Here is a 22,391-nt window from a genome sequence, read left to right on the forward strand (position 1 = left end):
AGAAAGGGATGGGACAAGAGGCGCGAAGAATGGCAGCAAGACAAAAGTTCTGATCAAGCTGCAAAGTTTATTTCAAAATGGGTTCCTTATATAGGGAGGGGAGAGGGTAGAGAGGGGAAAGGGGAAGTAGTTCTGATAGGCTGGGAGACGAGTGTTTAGCTCATGATCAGCTACCCCATTGGTGCAGCCATGCATGTTCTGTGCGTGATCAGGTCCTCCATTGGTGGCCCTGAGGCATGTCTTGCCCGTGATCAGGTCCTCCATTGGTGGCCCGCCACCACGCCCGGGGCATGCTTTTGGCGGGGAGGGCTGATGCAACCTTTTGTTCCAATAGCATCAGCTTAGCCTGGGTTCCCAACAAAGTTGAACAAATTTTAAAAGTCAAAGAAAGCAGTTTATTACCTTAAAGCATTTTACAAACCTAATATCTGACCTGCCTAATTTAGATCTGGTTTACCAATAAACTTTAAAACTGTCTTTATTTCTCAAATATTACTAACGTCATGTGAAGTAAAAGGTACTGGAGTTCTTATTTTTCTGAAAAAATTAATTTGATTTAAACATTCATTATTTTAAAGCCAATTAGAGACCTTTTTTATTTATAAACATCACCCACAACACATAAAAATACACAGAATAGATCCAGTAGTTGTAAGATTTTTCATTTGCCAGTTTTTGGTTTTCTTTTTTCTTTCTTTTTTTTTTTTTTTACAGTGAACTGATGATATTCATATACATAGATTGCCATCAAATGTTTCAATTTAACAGATTATAGAACACACTTTAACAGTATTCTAATTTGGAGAAAATATATATTTAGGTAAGGACTCATAGTATTTATCTTTTATATCACTTTTAATTTAGCATTTGTGTACTGTAACATTTCTCTATATAATATTTTATGTATGTTACTCATATTTGTAAAGATTACACATATCTCAGAGGTGAAGACTATAAATATTAAATGTATTCATTCTCCTATCTTCTGAAGCACTTAAGTCAGAGGAACTAAATTATTCATTCTAATTTGACGACTCACTATCTTGTAACATATTATAATGCTTAGAAGAGCTCAGTAAAACAAAGCTCTAGTTACCTTGAAATTGTTTTTAAAACTTCATTAGAAAATAAATTCCAGTTCAAATTTTATTAATTATGCCCCTTGTTCTTCCATGTCTTTCCAACATAGGATTAGAAAGACTTTCTTTATAAGATTAGACTCAGGGAATTAGTACCCCATGTTGAAATTGGCTCTCAGGAAAGCTTCCAGAGTGGAAGTCTCCTAGTTGGGGACTGATAATCCTCATTTTTATTACTGTCCACTGTTGCTTCCCTGAAAGTAAGGGAGAATCCTTGGGGATTGTGATCTCTCTCTCTTCCCTTTTCCTGATTTCCCTTCCCATGGTCAGGATTTTTTTTTTTTTTTTTTTTTTTTTTTTTTTTTTTTTTTTTTTATTTAAGTTCTGAAGTGCATGTGCAGATCTCGCAGGATTGATGCACTGGTAAACACATGTCATGGTGGTCTGCTGCCTGCATCCCCCCACCACCTACATGAGGCACTTCTCCCAATGTTCTTGTGCTGTGTTTTTCAGCTCCGTGAAGTCATTTATGTTCTTCTCTAAGCTGATTATTCTAGTTAGCATTTCATCTAACCTTTTTTCAAGGTTTTTAGCTTCTTTGCATTAGGTTAGAACATGTTCCTTTATCTCAGAGAAGTTTGTTATTAAACATCTTCTGAAGCCTGCTTCCGTCAATTCATCAAATTCATTCTCCATCCAGTTTTGTTCCCTTGCTGGTTAGGAGTTGTGATCCCTTGGAGGAGGAGAGTCGTTCTGGTCTGCGGCGATTTCATTTTTTGTGTGTTTTTTTCTTCCAAACTTTGTGGATTTTTCTACGTTTGGTCTTTGAAGTTGGTGACTTTTGGATGGGATCTCTGAGTGGACAGTCTTTCTGTTGATGTTGAAGTTACTTCTTTTTTTTTTTTTTTTTTTTTTTAAGTTTTTCTTCTAACAGGCCTCTCTGCTATAGAACTACTGGAGGTCCACTGGAGACTGTGTTTGCCTGGGAATCACCTGTGGGGCTGCAGAACAGCAAGGATTGCTGCCTGTTCTTTCCTCTGGTAGCTTCATCCCAGAAGGGTACCTACCAGATATCAGCCAGAGCTCTCCTCTATGAGGTATCTTTTTGGATATATATCGGGGTCAGTGAACCACTTGAGGAGTCAGTCTCTCCCTTATCTGAGCTCGAGTGTTGTGCTGGGAGCTTCATTGCTCCGTTGAGAGCTGCTGGGCAGGGACGTTTAAGTCTGCTGCAGCAGAACTCACAGTTACCCCTTTCCCAGGTGCTCTGTTCCTGGAAGGTGATGTTTTATTTATAAGTCTCTGATGTGCTACTGTCTTTTTGTGTCAGAGGTGTCCTGCTCAGCAAGGAGGGAGTCTAGTCGCAATCTGCCTGTAGAGGCACTGCTGAGCTGCTGTGGGCTCAGTCCAGATGCTGTGTAAACTTTGCTTTTGTTTACACAGGTAAGGTTAGAACTTCCTCGGCATCGGCGGATGCCCTTTCCCCCCACCGAGCTCCATTATCCCGGGTTGAGCTCAAACTGTTCTGCTGACTGCAAAACTGTCATGCCAGTGGGTTTCAATTGGCTGCTCTTTGTTGTGGGACACCTGCCACTCAAGGTCACTTGGCTCCTTGCCTTCAGCTCCCCTTTTTTCTGGGGAGTGGGAGGCTCTGTCTTGCAGGCGTTCCAGGTGCCAGCCAAAACGGCCACTGAGATTTGTGCTGAAAACTCATATCACTGGCTGAAGTGGCCTCTCAGATTCATGCTGGTCAGCCATAGCACTTGTTGGCCCAGCTAAAATCTCCTGGTGCGAGATATAAAGACCATGGGAGAAGTGCAGTATCTGAACTGAAGTGCAGGAGTGGCTTTAGAAGTTCCCCAATGGCCTCTGTTGGGTAGGAGGGACATCCTCCAGCCAGTTGCACTTCCCAGGTGAGTCAGTGCTCCACCCTGCCTCAGTTTGCTCCCCTTTAGGCTATGCCCACTGTGCAAGCAGTTCCATTGAGGTGAACCTGGTACCTCGGTTGGAAATGCCGAGGTCACTTGCCTTCTGCATTGCTCTCACTGGGAACTGTGCTCTAGAACAGTTCCTATTCTGCCATCTTGGCAGAAGTATGGAAGCTTCTAAAGAAGCTTTAAGTGCTAGTAAATATAGATTAAATGAATGAATGATAGATAAGCAAAAGAATTCGAGAAAGAAGGCAGAAGGAAAAAGTAAGAAGAGACAGAAGAAAATGGAGGAGACCATTGTGGGAGGGAGGAGAAGAGAGAGAACTAATGGCTGTAATAATTTTATTTAAAAAACATTATCTACAATAATTAGTATCACCCAATAGAAAAGTGTTATTTAAGGGCAACACTCAACCCATCAGCAATGAAAAGCAGGTAGGACACTGAAATTGATATTCCATATCATCAACTAAGTCAAATATATTTTATTAATAATATTTGATTGATAAGAGAAGTAGCTTTTCTGTTTAGATTTTGGAGAGATAATCAAAACAAATGCCAGTGTTTACTATCCTTTCAAGCCATGACTTCATATGTTTTAATTTTAGTGGGATAAGGGAAAAATGACTGTGGATAGTGACATTCCTTATTGTGACAACAGTCTCTCAAAGTTCTCACAGCACAATAATATAGTTTTAAAGACCCATTTATCAAATACTTTCACCTGAAATTGAGAAAATATTTAAGGAGAATGAAACCAACTGGTGATTCTATTCTCATCATTTTTTAAGAATTTTTTAAAATTTTACTTTAAGTGCATAGTATATCTGGCATTTCTCCCCATGTTATCCTTCCACACCCTCCACTCCCTCGCCACCCTCCACTGTCCCTCTCCTAACCCCCACAACTGCCCCCAGTGTGTGATGCTTTTCTCCCTGAGTTCACATGTTCTCATTGTTCCACACCCACCTATGAGTGAGAACATGTGGTGTTTGGCTTTCTGTTCTTGTGTCAGTTTCCTGAGAATGATGGTTTCCAGATTCATCCAAGTTCCTATGAAGGACACGAACTCATCGTTTTTTATGACTGCATACTATTCCATGGTGTATATATACCACATTTTCTTTGTCCAGTCTATCATTGATGGGCATTTGGGTTGGTTCCAGATCTTTGCTATTGTACACAGAACTGCAATGAACATATGTGTGCATGTGTCTTTATAGTAGAACAATTTATAGTTCTTTAGGTATATACCCAATAATGGGATTGCTGGGTAAAATGGAATTTCTATTTCTAGATCCTTGAGAAATCACCACACTGCCTTCCACAATGGTTGAACTAATTTACACTCCCCTCCCCCAACTGTGTAAGAGTGTTCCTATTTGTCCACAGTCTCTCCAGCATCTGTTGTCTCTAGATTTTTTTGATGATCGCCATTCTAACTGGCATGAGATGATATCTCAATGTGGTTTTGGTTTGCATTTCTGAAATGACCACTGATGACGAGCATTTTTTCATATGTTTGTTGGCCTCATATATGTCTTATTTTGAAAAGTGTCTGCTCATATCCTTTTCCCACTTTCACATGGGGTTGTTTGTTTTTTTCTTGTACATCTATTTTAGTTCCTTGTAGATTCTCGATATTAGCCCTTTGTCAGATGGGTAGATTGCAAACATTTTTTCCCGTTCTCTTGGTTGCTGATTCACTCTAATGGGGATCCTTTTGCTGTACAGAAGCTGTGGAGGTTAATTAGATCATATTTGTCTATCTTGGCTTTTATTGCTATTGCTTTTGGTGTTTTACTTAGGAAGTCCATGCCTATGCCTATGTCCTGTATGGTTTTGCATACATTTTCTTCCAGAGTTTTTATGGTGTTAGGTTTTATGTTTAAATCTTTGATCCATCTGGAGTTAATTTTAGTGTAAGGTGACAGGTAGGGGTCCAGTTTCTGCTTTCAGCATATTGCTAGCCAGTTTTCCCGACACCATTTATTAAACGTGGAGTCCTTTCCTCATTGGTTGTTTTGCCAGGTTTGTCAAAGATCAGATGGTTGTAGATGTGTGGTGTTTCTTCTGGGGCCTCTGTTCTGTTCCATTGGTCTATGTCTCTGTTTTGGTACCAGTACCATGCTGTTTTGATTACTATAGCCTTGTAGTATAGTTTGAAGTCCGGCAATGTGATGTCCCTGGCTTTGTTCTTTTTGCTTAGAATTGTCTTGGCTATGTGGGATCTCTTGTGATTCTATATGAAGTATAAAGTGTTTTTTTTTTTAAGTTCTGTGAAGAAGTTCATTGGTAGCTTGATGGGGATAGCATTGAATCTATAATTACTTTGGGCAGTATGGCCATTTTCATGATACTGATTCTTCCTAACCCTGAGCATTTAATATTTCTCCATCTGTTTGTGTCCTCTGTTATTTTGTTGAGCAGTGGTTTGTAGTTCTCCTTGAAGAGGTCCTTTACATCTTTTGTTAGTTGTATTCCTTGGTATTTTATTCTCTTTGTAGCAGTTGTGAATGTGAGTTTACTCTTGATTTGGCTCTCTGTCTGTTGGTATATAGGAATGCCTGTGACTTCTACACAATTATTTTGTATCTGAGACTTTGCTGAAGTTGTTTATCAGTTTCAGAAGATTTTGGACTGAGACGATGGTCTTCTAAATATACAATCATGTCATCTGCAAATAGAGACACTATGACTTCCTTATTTCATAATTGATTACCCTGTACTTCTTTTTCTTGGCTGATTGCTCCGGCTGGAACAGACAATAATATGTTGAATAGAAGTGATGAGAGAGGGCATCCTTGTCTAGTGCCTGATTTCAAAGGAATTCTTCCAGCTTTTGCAGGTTCAGTATGATATGGAACTGAACAAGCTGTAGGCTTGTCATACATAGCTTTTATCATTTTATGATAAATTCCACCAGTACCTAGTTTATTGAGAGTTTTTACCATGAAGCACTGTTGAATTTTATTAAAGACCTTCTCTGCATCTATTGAGATAATCATGTGGTTTTGGACTTTGGTTCCTTTATGTGATGGACTACATTTATGGATTTGCATATGTTCAACCAGCCTTGCATTCCTGGGGTGAAGCTTACTTGGTCGTGACAGATAAGCTTCTAGATGTGCTGTTGCAGTCAGTTTGCCAGTATTTTATTGAAGATTTTTTCATCGATATTCATCATGGAGATTGGGCTGAAGTTTTCTTTCTTAGTTGAGTCTCTGCCCGGTTTTGGTATCAGTATGATGTTGGTCCCACAAAATGAGTTAGGGAGGATTCTCTCTCTTTGTATTGATTGATAGTTTCAGAAGGAATGAAACCAGCTTCTTTTTGTATTTCTGGTAGAATTCAGCTGTGAACCCTCTGGACCTGGCCTTTTTTTGGTTGGTAGGCTATTGATTCCTGCCTCTACTTCAGCCCTTGTTATTGGTCTACTCAGGGTTTCAACTTCCTCCTGGTTTTGTCTTGGTAGAGTACAAGTGTCGAGGGATTTATTCATTTCATCCAGGTTTACTGGTTTATATGCATAGAGCTATTTGTAGTAATCTCTGATTGTAGTTTGTATTTCTGTGGAGTCAGTGGTGATATCCCCTTTATCGTTTTCTATTGCATTTATTTCATTCTTCTCCCTTTTCTTTTTTATTAATCTGGCTAGGGCTCTATTTTGTTGATCTCTTTGAAAAATCTGCTCCTGGATTTATTGATTTTATGAAGGGCTTTTTGTGTCTCTGTCTCCTTCAGTTCTGTTCTGATCTTAGTTAATTCTTGTCTTCTGCTAGCTTTTGAGATTTTTTTGACCTTTCTCCTCTAGCTCTTTTAATTTTTACGATAGAGTGTCAATTTTAGATCTTTCTTTGCTTCTCTAGTTGGCATTTATTGGTATAAATTGCCTTCTCGACACTGCTTTAAAAGTGTCCTGGAGATTCTGGCACGTTGTGTCTTTGTTCTCATTTGTTTCAAAGAACATCTTTATTTCTGCCTTCATTTCATTGTTTATCCAGTTGACATTCAGGAGCCAGTTGTTCTATTTCCATGAAGTTCTGCAGTTCTGAGTTAGTTTCTTAATTCTGAGTTCTAATTTGATTGCATATGGTCTGAGAGACTGTTTGTTATGATTTCATTTGTTTTGCATTTGCTTAGGAGTGATTTATTTCAAATTATGTGGTCAGTTTTAGAGTAGGTGCTGTGTGGTGCTGAGCAGAATGTATATTCTATGGATTTGGGTTGGATAGATGTCTATTAGGTCTGCTTGGTCCAGATCTGAGTTCAAGTCCTGGACCTCCTTCTTAATTTTCTGTCTCAATGATATGTCTAACAGTGACAATGGAGTGCTAAAGTCTCCCACTATTATTATGTGGGAGTCTAAGTGTCTTTGTAGGTCATTAAGGACTTCCTTTATGTACCTCGGTGCTACCCTGGTGCTCCTGTATTGAGTGCATAAATATTTAGGATTGTTAGCTCTTCTTGTTGCATTGATCCTTTTACCTTTATGTAATGCCCTTCTTTGTGTCTTTTGATCTTTGTTGGTTTAAAGTCCATTTTATCAGAGACTAGGATTGCAGCTCCTGCTTTTTATTTGCTCTCAATTTGCTTGACACGTCTTTCTGCATCCCTTTATTTTGAGCCTACATGTGTCCTTGCACATGTGATAGGTTTCCTGAATACAGCACACTGATGGGTTTTGACATTTTATGCAATCTGATGGTCTATGTCTTTTGATTGGGGCATTTAGTCCACTTACATTTAAGGATAATTTTGTTATGTGTGAATTTGATACTGCCATTTTGATGCTAGCAGGCTGTTTTGTCCTTTAGTTGACACATTGTCTTCATTGTGTCGATCATCTTTACCATTTGGTACATTTTTGGAGTGGCTGTTGCTGATTGGTCCTTTCCTTGATTAGTGCTTCTTTCAGAAGCTCTTGTAAGGCAGGCCTGGTGGTGAGAAAATCTCTCAGTAATTGCTTGTCCATAAAGGATTTTCTTTCTCCTTCGAATGTGAAGCTTAGTTTGGTTGGATATTAAATTCTAGGTTGACAGTTCTTTTCTCTAAGGATGTTGAATATTGGCCCCCACTCTCTTCTGGCCTGTAGGGTTTGTGTGGAGAGATCCGCTGTGAGTCTGGTGGGCTTCCCTTTGAGGGTAACCCGGCTTTCTCTTTTGCTGCCCTTAGCATTTTTTCCTTCATTTCGACCCTAGTGAATCTGACGATTATATGTCTTGGGGTTGCTCTTCTTGAGGTATATCTTTGTGGTGTTCTCCATACTTCCTGGACTTGAATAGTGGCCTGCCTTGCTGCGTTGGGGAAGTTCTCCTGGATAATATCCTGAAGAGTGTTTTCCAGCTTGCATTCATTCTTTCTTTACATTGATGTATGCCTATCAAACGTAGATTAGGTCTTTTCACATAATCCCATATTTCTTGGAGGCTTTGTTCATTTCTTTTCACTCTTTCCTCTCTATTCTTGCCTTCTTATTTAACTTCATTGCATTGATTTTCAATCTCTGATATTTTTCCTTCTGCTTGGCCAGTTCTGCTATTGAAACTTGTGTATGCTTCATGAAGTTGTCGTGCTGTGTTTTTCAGCTCCATCAAGTCGTTTCTATTCTTCTCTAATCTTTTTATTCTAATCAGCTTATCATCTAACCTTTTTTCTAGGTTCTTAGTTTCTTTGCATTGGGTTAGCACTGTTCTTTTAGCTCTGAGAAGTTTGTTATTACCCATCTTCTGAAGCCAATTTCTGTCAATTCATCAGATTCATTCTCCATCTATCTTTGATCCTTAGCTGGTGAGGAGTTATGATCCCTTGGATGAGAAGAAGTCTTCTGGTTTTTGGTGTTTTCTTCCTTTTTGCACTGGTTTCTTCCCATCTTAGTGGCTTTATCTACCTTTGGTCTTTGTACTTGGTGACTTTCAGGTGGGGTCTCTAAATGGATACCCTTTTTACTGAGGTTGAAGCTATTTGTTTCCACTTAGTTTTCCTACTAACAGGCCCCTCTGCTGCAGGATCACTGGAGGTGCTGTCAAGATCCAACTCACCTGGAGATCACCCATGGGGCTGCAGAACAGCAAGGGTTGCTGCCGGTTTCTGCCTCTGCTATCCTCATACCAGAATGGTACCCACCAGATGTTGGCCTGAGCTTTCCTTTATGAGGTGTCTTTTTGTGTATATGGGGCTCAGAGAATTTCTTGAGGAGACATTCTGTCCCTTATAAGAGTTCAAGTGCTGTGCTGGGAGTTCTGCTGTTTCGTGCAGAGCTGCTGGGCTGGTACCTTTAAGTCTGCTGCAGCTGAACTCATAACCTTCTGTTTTCCCAGGTGCTCTGTCCTAGGAAGGTCAGCCTTATTTATAAGTTCCTGTCATGCTGCTGCCTTTTTTCATAGATGCCCTGCCTGGCACAAAGTAGTCTGCGTCAGTAGTGGCAGACTGCCTTGGTATTGGGGGGATGCCCTTCCCCCAACGGAGTTAGGCCATCCCAGTTCCAGCTTCGCTTGTTGTGAAACTCTTAATCCAGAGTGTTTCAGATTTCTTGTCTCGTGGGTGTGGTACCCGTCAAGCCAGATCACATCACCTGGTTTCCTGTCTCAGCCCCCTCCCTTTCAGTTGAATGGACAGCTCTGTCTCCCAGGCATTCCAGGCACCAGTTGAAATGGCCACCCAAACTTTTGTGAGTTTCTTTGTCCTGATGCATCCCTGGCTGAAACTGCTGAAATGAAAACTCATGGCGCTTTTATGCTCAGGAATCTCCTTGTCTGTTGGCAGTGAAAACTTCTTTGGAAATGTAGTGAGCACTCACTCTCTGCGCTGTTCTTGCTGGGAACTACATTCCGAAGATGTTCCTATTCAGGCATCTTGGATCTTCCTTAATCTTATGATTTTTAAGAAAAACTCTGTAAGTCGTATCTTATTTATTATTAATATTTTGAATTAAAGGCTTCTTTTGTATTATGTGTTTACACCACAGACGTAATGGTGATTTTCTGGAGGATCACTAGAACTAGCATCAGACAACATAGGGAAAATTCTTCACAATATACTATATACATCTGTGTGTATTACACACATGTACATATAAATACACACACACGCACACATATATATACATTCCTATACACACACACACACACACACACACACACACACGTTTATTTTGAAACAGAGTCTCACACAGTCTGTCGCCCAGGTTAGAGTGCAATGGCTTGATCTCAGCTCACAGCAACCTCCACCTCCTGGTTCACATGATTCTCCTACCTAAACCTTTTGAGTAGCTGGGATTACAGGTGCACACCACCATTCCTGTCTAATTTTTTTACTTTTAGTAGAGATGAAGTTTCCCTATGCTGGCCACACTGGCCTCGAACTTCTGACCTCGTGATCCATGCACCTCAGCAGCTAAGATTATAGGTGTGAGCCACTGCACCCAGCCACATGTAGAAGTGCAGTACTTCTACACTACATGCTGCGGGGATTACAGGTGCGAGCCACAGTATCTAGCTGCATATTTTTTTTATTTCTTCTTTTTAAGAATCCTGATCTTAAATGAGTTCACAGTTGTATGTAGAAGTGCAATGCTTAGATGCAGATGTGTACATATAGAAAAATACAATACTTAGATTTAAGTTATGAATAAATGTAATTCTTATAACTGACTATAACAGTATTAGAAAAGTCATATATTGATAAAACCTTCTTCAGAAAAAGGAACTTAAAAACTTAGCGGAACTGCTTCTGTCCAAATATATGCATAGCTAAGGCTCTTACAATGGTGTGGTTTATAGGATAGATATCAGAGTGTAAATCCAAGGGATGGAAGGCAGCAAACCACACTGCCATGTGTGTACCTATGCAACAATCTTGCATGTTCATCACATGTACCCCAAAACCTAAAATGCAATTAAAAAAAAAACGTAGTCAAATGTATTAATCTTATATTTTATGCCTATGATTATTTTGTAATTCAGAGAAAGGCTTTTCCAATTCTGAACTTCTTTAAAATCCTCTAGTGATTTATTTTTCGTGGTGTTTAAATCAATATTGAAACTTTCTGGAATTTACACTCTATTAGGTTTGAAGTTTTGTCCAACTTTTTTTCAGTTACATATTCACCATGGGAATTCTTTCATTATACAAATATACATGTTATGGTTTAAATTCAGAGGAAATTATGATATGTTATTCTATTGTGTGCTAAATAAAATGTTGCTTTGTTGACTTAGAGTTCTCTTAGCCATAAGAAAGAAAAAGATCTCTTGCATGAAAATAGCATGTTCTGGGAAAAAATTGCCGTGCTTAGACTGGAACTAGACACAATTCAACAGCAGAACCTGCTAAGGGAAAAAATTTTTTTTGGAGAACATTGAAAGTGTGAAAGAAAAGAATGCTAATATTCAAAAGGCTGTAAAATTGGATAAGGAAGAATGAACAAAGACAGTATTTAAAGACAGTGGAGAGCTTAGCATTTTGACAACGAAGAATAAAATGGTCAGTTCTGAATTGGAGAATGTAAGACACAACTAGGAAACACTGGAAATGGAAATTCAGTTATGTCCTTGTAGACTGGCTAGTGCTCTACATGACTGTGACCAAAGCCAGATAGCAGAAAGAGACTTCTTTCCAGAGAACAAAACCTGAACAGGTTTATTTACAGGACACAATGAATTCTCATACATCTAACCTGAAAGAGAACAGCAAGATTCTTTCTGAACAACTGTAATGCTTATTGTAAAAATTAACAGCCTAAAAATTCAGCTCCATCACACAAGATAAACTGTGAAAGAAAAGACAGGACAGGCTGCCATCTTTCCTGTTGGAGGAACTTAATTATTCCAGCCTGTGGGCATTGGAGAGTACAAACCGACCAGGGGCAGAAGAGTTCCCACAGCACAGCACAGCTGCTTTACCAAATCATGGCCAAACTGCTTGTGTTAGCAGGCTCCTGATCCTGTTCCTTCTTACTGAACAGGACCTCCCACCTGGGGCTTACTGCTACCCTCACAGGTGTTCCCTGGCCAATGGAGATTTGAAACATTCCTTAGACAGAGCTCCCACAGAGAAAGGCAGGCCACCATCTTTGCTGTTTGGATGACTAGGTTCTTGCCTTAGGGCTTTGTAGAACCCAAGCTGACCTGGGGTGTAAGTGGTAGCTCAGCACAGCAGAGCCACCTTGCAAAAACATGGCCAGACCCTTGTTTAAGTCAATCCCCAACCACATTTTTAATCACTGGGTACAGCCGTTCAACCATGGTTTCTGGCTGCCTTCACTGCTGTTCTCTGGCTGACAGATGTTTCAGGCCTCCTTGAATCAGAGCTTCCAGAGAGAGGACCAGACTGTAATCTTTGTTGTTTGGGCAACTCAGCCATTTCAACCTTGGGACTTCAGAGTGTCTGAGGGAACCAGGGGCTGAAGTGAACCCCCAGCAGAGCACAACTGCTCTACAGAAACATGGCCAGACTTTTTTAAAAGCAAGTCTCTGATCTTGTTCCTCCCAACTAGACAAGACTTCTGAACTTGTTTCCAGCCACCTCTCATAGTTGTGTCCAGATTGGCAACAGGATTGTACCTCAGTGGTACAGAGCTCCCAGAGGAAGAGGCAGGCTATTATCTCTGCCTTTTTGCAGGCTTCGCTAGTGATACCTTGAGTCACTGGAATATATGAGGCAATTAGGGACTGGAGTGGACCCCCAGTATACCACAGCAGCCTTATGGGAAAGTGGCTGAACCGTTACGTGGGTGCTGGCTTCCATATCTCCTCGATGAGCAGGTCCTCCCGGCTTGGGTCTTTATCCAGGACCCCACTGAAGCCAACAAGCCAGTAGCAACTTGGCAATTTCTTGGACAGACCTTCACAGATCGACTGAAATCCTCTCTGCCACTGCCTCTGCAGTGGATCTGCCCTTGTTACCTTCAGAATATCAAGAAAGCAAAGACCCTAAGGGCCATATTGATACCTCTAACAACCTGCAGTTGACCCAAGGAACAAGGCAGTCCATCTCTTGTGGATACCGCATACCCACCACTGCTTATCACTGGACAGGGAACTCTGGCTTGGTCCCATAGAACAGACCCTCCATCCTGGGATGATTACACTAAGTGATGGCTAACTCACATCTCTCTGGGGTAGAGCCCCCAGGAGACAAGCAAAGTGATGGAGCAGGAAGCCAGCTGATGTGAAGCCCAGAGGGCAGGCACAGCTATCTCTCTATGCTCTACTTGGTCTTATGAGACACTTTATCCCAGCACTTTAGGACTGTGGTGGTCAGATCAGCCACATCTCATGTGAAGACTGCCCAGAAGAGATCAGGTATGTGATTTTCCCTATTAATAAAAGGAGACTTGCTTAAAAAAGAAGTTTGGCCACGTTTTTGTAGAGCAGCTGTGCTGTGCTGGGGCCTCACTTTTCAGAGAGTTCTCTGAGGCGTGATATCTACTGGGCATTCTTGCACATGAGATGAAGCTGGTCTGACCTCAGCACTCCTTAGTCTGCTTGCCTCTCCCAGGGCCCCAGCCTGGCCACACCTGCTTACAGGGCACTCTCAGCTGCCCACACCTTAGTTTCTGTGCCAGTGGACCATGCCTGAGCAGTGAAGAGATGCAGCAAAGCGGACCCTTCAGGCACGCACCCGCCTCTACATTGCCTCTCCATACTGAAGCTCTTTATACACAAACGTCCTACATCACTTTGCTGGTGTGTGTTTACATGAGTGGATTTTGCTGCACTTGCCCTACCAGCACATGGGAATGTAGCACACACTTCAACCCACACCAACTCCCATTGAAGAAAGAACCATGGTAGGCAGAGGAGCAAAAGCACAACCTCTGTCAACACCTTCTCCTTATGCTAATTATGTGCACGAAAAGGGAATGCTAATATACGTTGAGTGGTCGTTGCTGCTTAGGGGGTCACAGAGACGGCACCCAGACATGCACAGGCCAGCACCCCAACCTGAACCAACACTACATCCAGTGCAACAGCACACACAGCAGGGGTCTTCTGGCCGCCACCAAGCTGTCTTGCCTCCACCACTTCCACCACTGGGAAAATGCCAACAGGGAAGCAGGCAGTTTTGCATCTGCTAACACTCTGCCACAGCTGCCACACTTTGCTGCCTTCAGTGCAGTAGACTCCAAACTGTGAGGAGCCAGAGAACAAAGTTGAGACCCAATATAAGTTTCCCAGAGTTAAAGCACACAGCCCAGGAATTGAGAGATGAATTTTGGCCCCCTAAAATCCTCCAAAACCAAAGGCAGCTGCCTGATTCTACCTTAAACCACAATCAAACCCTCAAGATCATCAAATACGATAAAAGAAAATTATCCTGTGCAAAGGTCAGCAACCTCAAAGGTTGAAGGTGAATAAGCTCATAAACATGAGGAAGAATCAGTGCAAGAACACTGAAACTCAAGAAGTCAGCATGCCTTCTTTCCTCCAGATGATTACATCAACTGTTTAGCCTGTTGAAGTTTTCAGAACTGATCAGAGGCTGACATGTCTGCAATGATACAAGTAGAATTCAGAATGTGGGTAGAAACAAAGTTCACTGAGTGAAAGAAGTATGTCATCATCCAATGCAAGGAGGCCAAAAATCATTGTAAAACATCGCAGGAGCTAACAGGCAATATATCCAGTATAAACAACATTACTGATGCTCACTTTGGCAGCACATATATTAAAATTGGAATGATTTAGAGAAGATTAGCATGGCCCCTGCTCAAGGAGGACCTAAAAATTCATGAAGCATTCCATATTTGTAGAAGGAATCAATATCTTGAAAATGGCCATACTACCCAAAGTAATTTATAGATTCAATGCTGTCCCCATCAAGCTACCAATGATCTTATTCACAGAACTGGAAAAACCCACCTTAAACTTCATATGGAATCAAAAGAGAGTGTGCATAGCCAAGACAATGCTAAGCAAAAAGAACAAAGCCAGAGGCATCATGCTACCCGATTTCAAACTATAATACAAAGCTACAGTAATCAAAACAGCATGGTACTGGTACTAAAACAGAGAAATAGACCAATGGAACAGAACAGAGGTCCTGGTGGCAATGCCACACATCTACAACCATCTCATCTTTGACAAACCTGACAAACACAAGCAATGGGAAAAGGATTTCTTGTTTAATAATTGTTGTTGGGAAAACAGGCTACCAGTGTCCAGAAAGCAGAAACTGGACCTCTTCCTGACACCTTACAGTAGAATTACCTCCAGATGGATTAAAGATCTAGACATAAGACCTAATGCCATAAAGAAATCTAGAAAAAAAATAGGCGAAGCCATTCAGGACATAGGTGTAGGCAAGTACTTCATGACTAAAACACCAAAAGCATTGGCAACAAAAAGGAAAATAGACAAATGGGACCTTATTAAACTCCAGAGCTTATGTACAGCAAAAGAAACCATCATTAGAGTGAACCAGCAACTAGCAGAATGAGAAACAATTTTTGCAATCTACCCATCTGACAAATGGCTGATATCCATAATCTACAAAGAAATAAAACAGATTTACAAGGAAGAAAACAAGCAAACCCGTTCAAAAGTCGACAAAGGATATGAACAGACACTTTTGAAAAGAAGATATATATGAGGCCAATAAACATGTGAAAAAATACTCATCATCACTGGTTATTAGAGAAATCAAAACCACATTGAGATATCACCTCATGCCAGTTAGAATGGTGACCATTAAAAAATCTGGAGACAGCAGATACCAGAGAGCATGTGGAGAAATAGGAAAACTTTTACACTGTTGCTAGGAGTACAAACTAGTTGAACCATTGTGGAAGGCAGTGTGGCACTTGCTCAAGGGCCTGGAAATAGTAATTCCATTTGATCCAGCAATCCCATTACTGGGTATATACCCAAAGGATTATAAATCATTCTATTATAAAGACACATGCACACGTATGTTCACAGTGGCACAGTTTACAAAGGCAAAGACCTGAAAACAACCCAAATGTCCAGAGACGATAGACTGGACAAGGAGAATGTGACACACGTACACCATGGAATATTATGCAGCCACAAAAAAACGATGAGTTTGTGTCCTTTGTAGGGACATGAATCAATCTGGAAACCATCATTCTCAGCAAAGTGACAGAAGAAAGAAAATCCAACACTGCATGTTCTCACTCATAGGCAGGTGATGAATAATGAGAACACATGGACACAGGGAGGGGTGCATCACACACTGGGGTCTTTTTGGGGGTGGCCAACAGGGGGACACCAGGGGTTGGGGAGGTCAGGGAGGGATTACCTGAAGAGAAATGCCAGATGTATGTGACGGAATGGAGGCAGGAAACCACATTGCCATATGGTTTACCTATGCAACAATTCTGCGTGATCTGCATGTGTACCCTATAACCTGAAGTACAGCTTTTATAAAAAGAATAAACTGATGTGATAGAGCTGAAAAGCACACTACATGACTTTTTATAATGCAGCCACATGGTAATTGTGTGTGATTGCATTATAAAAATTTTTGTAATGTGTGTGGGCACCCAAGGGTGCCCTGTAAGCAGGTGTGGCCAGGCTGGGGTCCTGGGAGAGGCAAGCAGACTAAGGAGTGCTGAGGTCAGACCAGCACCATCTCATGTGCAAGACCACCTAGTAGAATAGATCAAGCAAAGGTAAGAGTCTCAGAGCTTGAAAACTGGCTTTCTGAAAGAAAAGAGGCAAAAATGGGGGAAAAGAATAAAAAGGAATGACCAAAACCTTTGAGAAATAAAGTATTATGTAAAAAGGTGAAATATATGCCTTATTAATGTACCTGAAAGAGATGACAAAAATGGAACCAAATTGGAAAACATATTTCAGAATATCATTCATCAGAATTTCCCCAACCTAGCCAGACAGAACAACATTGAATTCAGGAAATCTAGAGAACCTCAGATATGCCACAAGAAGAACATCTCTAAGACACATAATTATCAGGTTCTCCAAGATCAGAAATAAAACTTGTCAAAGGCAGCTAGTGAGAAAGACAAGGTCACCTACAAAAGGAATCCCATCAGACTAACAGTGAACTGCTCAGCTGAAACCCCACAAGCCAGAAGAGATATTCAACTACTTACAGAAAAAAATTTCAACCTGGAATTTCAAGTCCAGCAAAACTAAGTGTCATAAGTGAAGGAGAAATATGATCATTTTCAGTCAAGCAGATGCTGAGGGAATTCATCACCAGCAGATCTACCTTACAAGAGCTCCTGAAAGTAGAATTTAATATGGAAAGAAAAGATCATCACCAGCCACTACAAAAATGCACTGAATTACACAGACCACTGATGCTAAAAAACCAACCACGTACACAAGTCTGTGAAGTTATCAATTAGGAGCGTGATGACAGGATCAAATACTTACATATCATTGCTAACTTTAAATGTAAATGGGCTAAATGCTCCAATTGAAAGACATAGGGTGGCAAGATAGATAAAGAGCCAAGACTCATTTGAGTATGCTGTCTTTAAGAGACCCATCTCACATGAACTCCCACACATAGACTCAAAATGAATGGAGAAAAATCCTTCAAGTAAATGGGAAACAGAAAAAAGCAGGTGTTGCAATCCTAGTTTCTGACAAAACAGGCTATACGAATAAAGATAAAAAGAGAAGGGCATGGGCCTGGCGCGGTGGCTCAAGCCTGTAATTCCAGCACTTCGGGAGGCCAAGGCGGGCGGATCATGAGGTCAAGAGTACAAACCAATCCTGGCCAACATGGTGAAACCCCATCTCTACTAAAAATACAAAAAAAAAAAAAAAAAAAAAAAAAATTAACTGAGCGTGGTGGCATGGTCCTGTAGTCCCAGCTACCTGGGAGGATGAGGCAGGAGAATTGCTTGAACCCAGGACACAGAGGTTGCAGTGAGTTCAGATTGCACCACTGCACTCCAGTCTGGTGCCTGGCAACAGAGCGAGACTCTACCTCAGAAGAAAAAAAAAAAAAGAGAGAGAACGGCATTACCAACGTGGCCCTGACCTTTGATAAATGGTATTATTGCTTGATACCAACCTGGGCTATCCTTATTGTTCAAACCAATGGGATAGATGATTTGCTGAGGTTTGGGAGCTTCTGCCCTCCAGAGAGTCCCAGATCTCCCAAAATTTGGTTCAGAGCTAAGGTTGATTTTGCTTTACAGCTCCTTTTGTGAAGTTTTTCTTATTTCCGGTAAGGAAGACAAGTTCTGCTTCCATGATGGTGGAGAGCAGGCACTTCCTTTCTTGAGTTTCAGCTTGCTTCTGACAGGAAAGGTGAGTGTGAATTTTTTCCTGTTTCTAAGATGGTAGAGAACTGTCATCAGCCTGAGCCTTATTTCCAGGTAAGTGGCTAAATTAGAGATTTGTCTTAAAATTTTTCCTTAATGACCAGAAGTTAAGATTACCAACCACTTAGTTTTAATTTCTCCTTAACATTAAGACACTCAGTAATCATATTTATTGTGCATTTTTTAATTTTGCTTAACTTTTTAAATTTATTTATGTTTGAGATTTTATTTCACTTTTCTTTCATCAAGTACGACCATGTCTTTCTGACTTGGTCAAATCCAAGGGAATGTTCCAAATTTTGGGAAGCAAGTCATCTGAATTGGCTAAAACTCTTGTAGCTGCCAAGTATGTATTTTCTAGTTTGCAGAAATTTCTTCTTTTTTTTTTAACCTAAGAGTTTCTGTCCACATTAGGCCATCTTTTATCAGCCAAGGCCAAACTGAAGGAGCAGTGGTGACCTTCCAATCCTAAGATTCTGCCCTGTTCCCTACAGCAACCTGAGTTTGGCTCCTAAATCTAATTCTTTCTGGTTTGATATTTGTTACTTTTTAAATATCAGCAGTTTGTCCCAGCTATGATGTGGTAGTAAGAGATTCAAAAGCATTTTCTTTAAGAGCTTTATAATTAAAAGCATATTTCTTTTATTATTATTATCATCAACCCATGATCTACCTTAGGTATTTCTCCTAATGCTATCCCTCCCCTAGGCCCATCCGCAACAGGCCCCAGTGTGTGATATCATCCTCTCTGTGTCCATGTACTCTCATTGTTCAACTCCCACTTATGAGTAAGAACACGTGGCATTTGGTTTTCTGTTCTTGTGTCAGTTTGCTGAGAATGATGGTTTCTAGTTTCATCCATGTCCCTGAGAAGGACATGAACTCATTCTTTTTCATGGCTGTGGGTGTATATGTGTGACATTTTCCTTATCCAGTTTATTATTGATGGGCATCTGGGTTGGTTCCAAGTTTTTGCTGTTGTGAACAGTGCTGCAGTAAACATATGTGTGCATATGTCTTTGTGGTAGAATGATTTATAATCCTGTGGGTATATACCCAGTAGTGGGATTGCTGGGTCCAATGGCATTTCTATTTCTAAATCGTTGAGGAATCACCACACTGTCTTCCACAATGTTTGAACTAATTTACACTCCCACCAACAGTGTAAAAGATTTCCTATATCTCTACATCCTCTCCAGCATCTGTTGTTTTCTGACTTTTTTAATTATTGTTTTTCTGAAATGACAAGTGATGATGAGCTTTTCATCATATGTTTGTTAGCTTCATAAATGTCTTCTTTCCAGGAGTGTCTGTTTATATTCTTTGCCTACTTTTTGATGGAGTTGTTTTTTTCTTGTAAATTTAAGTTCTTTGTAGATTCTGTATATTAGTCCTTTGTCAGATGGATAGATTGCAAAAATGTTCTCCCATTCTGTGGGTTGCCCATTCACTCCGATGATAGTTGTGTTTTGTTTCATTTTAGTTTTCTGTGCAGAAGCTTTTTAGTTTAGTTTAATTCTGTGCAGAAGTATTTGTGAATTTTGACATTTATTGCCATTGCTTTTGGTGTTTTAGTCATAAAGTCTTTGCCTGTGCCTATGTTCTGAATGATATTGCCTAGGATTTTTTCTAGGGTTTTTATAATTTTAGGTCTTCACTTTTAGTCTTTTATCCGTCTTGTGTTAATTTTTGTATAAGGTGTAAGTAAGGGGTCCAGTTTCTGTTTTCTGTATATGGCTACCCAGTTTTCCCAACACCTTTTATTAAATAGGTAATCCATTCCCGATGGTATTTTTGGTCTAGTTTGTCAAAGTTCAGATGGTTGTAGATGTGTGGCATTATTTTTGAGGGCTCTGTCCCATTCCATTGCTCTATATATCTGTGTTGGTTCCAGTACCATGCTGTTTTGGTTACTGTAGGCTGGTAGTATAGTTTGAAGTCAGGTAGCATGATGTCTCCAGTGTCGTTCTTTTTGATTTGCTATGCAGGCTCTTTTTTCATCCCATATGAAATTAAATGTAGTTTTTGGCAATTCTGTGAAGAAATTGCAAATGGTAGCTTGATAGGAATAGCATTGAATCTATAAATTAGTTTGAACCATGGGGCCATTTTTATATTATTGATTTTTTGTATCCATGAGCATGGATTTTTAAAATGTGTTTGTGATGTCTCATATTTCTTTGAGCAAAGGTTTGTAGTTCTCCTTTAAGAAGAACTTTGAGTACGGAACCAGGAAGGACAAGGCAGCTGTCTTGGTTCTCCGTGAGTCCATGCTTAACATTGAACTTATATTCCTTTAAATATCAGTTGTTTCTCCAATTTAAGTTCATAGTAGTTGTAACTGATGGGTTATCATATGTAACTTGACTTATACCATGGAGTTCATTCAAATTGCATATATAAACAGTTTCAGTATTGGCTGATTTAGAATGACAGTCTGACAAAATGTTTTCTTGGTATTCAATTAAGTTTTCTTCTACTTGGGTAGGAGTTTAAAAAACAAGTAAGTCTTTTCATTAAAATTCCAGGAAATCTTACACAGTCCTTAAAGTATTTGGGATAATTTGACAAAGGATGTGATTCTAAAGTTTCCAGAAATCTGTATTCAAGAGCTCTTTTTCGTGGTCTTTCCATTATTTCTGGAACCTCCTAAAAGACACCATATTCTAGGACATTTTGTGCTTGTGAAGTTTTCAGAAACTGCATCAGTATTAAGCAGTTAAGTGTGGAAATGATGTTAAATAGTTATAGTTACATGATTGACAAGAAAGTTTGTTCATTTCTGTGGTCTACAATTTATCATGGAAACAACATAATTGATAGCACATATTTTGGCATATTAGAATTTTAGGAATTTCATACGATTTTCAAACATATATTAACATTGCCTAGAATACAATCCGAAGAAAGTCAAATATTTCTTATTTTGACAGTGCTCCTCATGTAACAACATGTCAAATAATTCCATATACTTCTCTTTTGGATTTTTCAGTGCCTTCTTTTGCATTCCAAATTAAGAAGTCAAAAAGACTTAATTTTGAAGATAAAATTGGATTTGGGAAAGTGTATCAAATATATTAATATTGATATAAATATACTAAAGGCCTAAAACATTTGATATAAAATGGAATGCCAGGTCACAGTAAGTCATTCATTTAGCCAAAATGGTAACTCGAAAAATGTTTAAAGGCAAAAGCATTTACTCATTGATAGAAGACTCAGCTTTTCAAGCAATGTGTGTCTTTCCCTTCTTTTTCCTGTAATTTGAGGAGAGACAGAAATCTTTTTTATTCTTTAATATTATGTTAAAATCATATTCAAGAAAGAAAGCCAAATTTCACTCTTGCATTAGTGTACTGTTAATGTTAACTCAAATTTTTAATAAAACCTTAAAGATGAATTCATCCAGTCTTCATCAGTTTGACTATAAGTTGAAATTCTTATAAGCTTTTGATAACATTTTACAAATTTGTATTAAAGCAAAATTAGTACTCTAAGAAAACCCTGTTGTGTTTTTATTCCAATGTTCCATTTATGGAAAAACTGAACAATACTCCTTTAAATTTAGCCAGTGTGTTCACACGGTGTTTCTTTTACAAGATGACTATTTCACAAACCTTCCACAACTTACTCAAACCTTTAGCTTCATTCTATTTAAGTCAAAACAATTTTTAACCTTCTGAATGAAGCAAAAATTTACATTCTAATGCCTTATAATGTTTTACTGAAAGCACATTTCACTTTTTCCACAAAGCTTCCATGTAAAACTTTTTTCAGTAGTCTCAATTATATGTTGCAATGTTAGCTCTTAGCAATTTTTTTTTTTTTGGTGAAACACCTGTCAGGTAAGTTATTTTAATTTTGTACTAGGTATGGAACCTAGGACACCAGAAACAAGTGCATATAAAGTCTGACTTTTTCAAGCATAGCCAGGGAGCACGGCTAACTCCACATGTTCTCAGACCTTACCTAGAATCTAGTGACTCCAAAGCAGGTAAGTTGAACAAATTTTAAAAGTCAAAAAAAGCAGTTTATTACTTTAAATCATTTTACAAACCTAATATCTGACCTGCCTAATTTAGAGCTAATGTCTTTATTTTACCAATAAACTTT

The 22,391-nt window shown here is 39.6% G+C and overlaps 1 non-coding gene across 1 annotated transcript; it reads left to right on the top strand.

The window, feature by feature from the left end:
- Nucleotides 1–14,656: 14,656 nt before the first annotated feature.
- Nucleotides 14,657–14,763, top strand: LOC141580482 (U6 spliceosomal RNA). The gene has a single exon (XR_012512650.1). It is a non-coding gene; the product is annotated as a U6 spliceosomal RNA (small nuclear RNA).
- The last annotated feature ends 7,628 nt before the right edge of the window (nt 14,764–22,391 follow it).

The sequence above is a fragment of the Saimiri boliviensis genome, chromosome 11 (assembly GCF_048565385.1).
Source record: "Saimiri boliviensis isolate mSaiBol1 chromosome 11, mSaiBol1.pri, whole genome shotgun sequence".
Taxonomy (NCBI): domain Eukaryota; kingdom Metazoa; phylum Chordata; class Mammalia; order Primates; family Cebidae; genus Saimiri; species Saimiri boliviensis.